The sequence below is a fragment of the Gekko japonicus genome, unplaced genomic scaffold, assembly GCF_001447785.1.
Source record: "Gekko japonicus isolate JY-2015 unplaced genomic scaffold, Gekko_japonicus_V1.1 scaffold7, whole genome shotgun sequence".
NCBI classification, from domain to species: Eukaryota; Metazoa; Chordata; class Lepidosauria; order Squamata; family Gekkonidae; genus Gekko; species Gekko japonicus.
In genome coordinates this window covers 3,982,208-3,984,099 of record NW_015159711.1, presented here as the reverse complement: position 1 = coordinate 3,984,099, position 1,892 = coordinate 3,982,208, and positions in this window count along the sequence as shown.

Genomic DNA, 1,892 nt, shown 5'->3' with positions numbered 1-1,892 from the left:
CTTCTGAGAGGCAGCTGCTGAGACTTTCTCCCCCCACTGGAATACTATCTCCAAAGACACAAAAATCCAGGACGTCTCTTTTCATTTGCAGAGTCTGTGCTGAGTCGCAACATGGGAACTGCATGTACCGGTGTGTTCACTTCCTGGCAGGGCGGTGCTGCAGGGAGCTATCTCCATTGGGGGCAGACAGCTGAGCGTCACTTTGGCCTGTTCTTGGAGAGTCATGTTTGAGGCACCATAGGAGAAGCTGTCTGTGTGGTGCAGAAGTCATGTGTACTAACAGGATCCCTTCCAGGTACGATTCACCCTGAACTTTTCCTCGCACAGGATGGCAAGCGAAGAAGATGTCTGACTGTAGATCAAAGCGGGTCTCTCCATAGGCCCAGATTTTGCGCCAAGAAGGAAATGGTCCCTGGAGAAGCCTGCAAAAAAAAACAGTACCATGAGATGGCAGCTCAGAGTTAGTGGCACAAGTAATCTTTCAGCTGGTGAGATGCAGGGGTGGGGTGGGGAAGAAAGATGACTCTTCACTTTTCTTTAGAATTAATATGCACACTGTTATATAAGTTCACATGTATTAATTATTAATATTGTATGGCATTGTGTGTAAAATAGCCAGGAGATCCTAAGACTGTCTGGCAGCCAGAAGTTCTAGCTCTTTAGTGTTATGCACCACAAGGTGGTGAGCTACACTTGTTTTAAGGCAAGAGATGTTTCAGAGGTGGTTTGTCATTGCCTACCTCTGCATCAAACCCTGGTATTCCTTGGAGGTCACGCTTCCAAATACTATTTTATATTTATTTATTTACTAGGAATAAGGCCCGTTGTGGAAATAAATACAATGAGCTCTAGAAAGAGGCTCTGGGTGGGTGCCTCGGCCTTGGGCACTGAGCGTCAATTTGCTGTGGCGACCTCAGTAGGGTATAATGACACAGAATCCACCATTTTCTCGAGGGGAACTGATCTGTGCCATCTGAAGAGCAGTTGTAATTCTGTGATCTCCATCCCTCCCCTGGAGTTATCTCCATCCCTCCCCTGTGTGATCTCCATCCCTCCCCTGGAGACTGGCAACAGTGGTTTGCCATGAGGGAATGGCTGGTTTGGAGGGTGGAGTCCATGGCATTGTACCTGTCTGAGGTCCCACCCTTCCTCAAACCTCACCCTCTCCAGGCTCCACCCCTCAAATCTCCAGGAATTTCCCAACTTGGAGTTGGCAACCCTATCTCCCTCCCAGCCAACCATCAACCTACTGTTATCTGTCCCCTGGCTTCAGCTTTCCATCTCCTCCCCCTCCTTCCTAGAGAACAGTTGTAATTCTGAGTAATCTCCAGCCCCCACCTGGAGATTTGCAACAATGGTTCCCAAGGAGGGAATGGCTGGATTGGAGGGTGGAGTCTATGGCATTGTACCTGTCTGATGGGGGGGGATGGAAGGACTCAGCAGGGGATAATGCCATAGGGTCTACCCTCCAAAGCAGCCTTTTTCTCCAGGGGAACTGATCTCTGTCATCTGGAGATCAATTGTAATAGTGGGAGATCTCCAGGTCCCACCTGGAGATTGGCAACCCTAGGGAAAAGTCAGCTGCACAACAGGGGGTCGAAGAGAATGGTTTGATGGTTGCTGGCCCACCTCATTAGCCAGCCAGCCGTGGTGGAGGCAAAAAGGAGAGAGTCGTTTTAAGTTTATTCTGACAGGAACGTGGCCAAGCTGGCAGTGGGTGGAGAAGGGGGTTATGCTGAAAGTCCTTTGTTTTTTTTACTGACAGAAGCAGGCTTGGTTGCCTACCAACAGGCACTGAGGGGACAGTTAGTCACAGTTAGTCCCACACAGGAGCCAAGAGAAGTGTCTTCCTCAGGAGAGAGTCCGGGTTTCCAGGAGCCATAGCTTGTTTC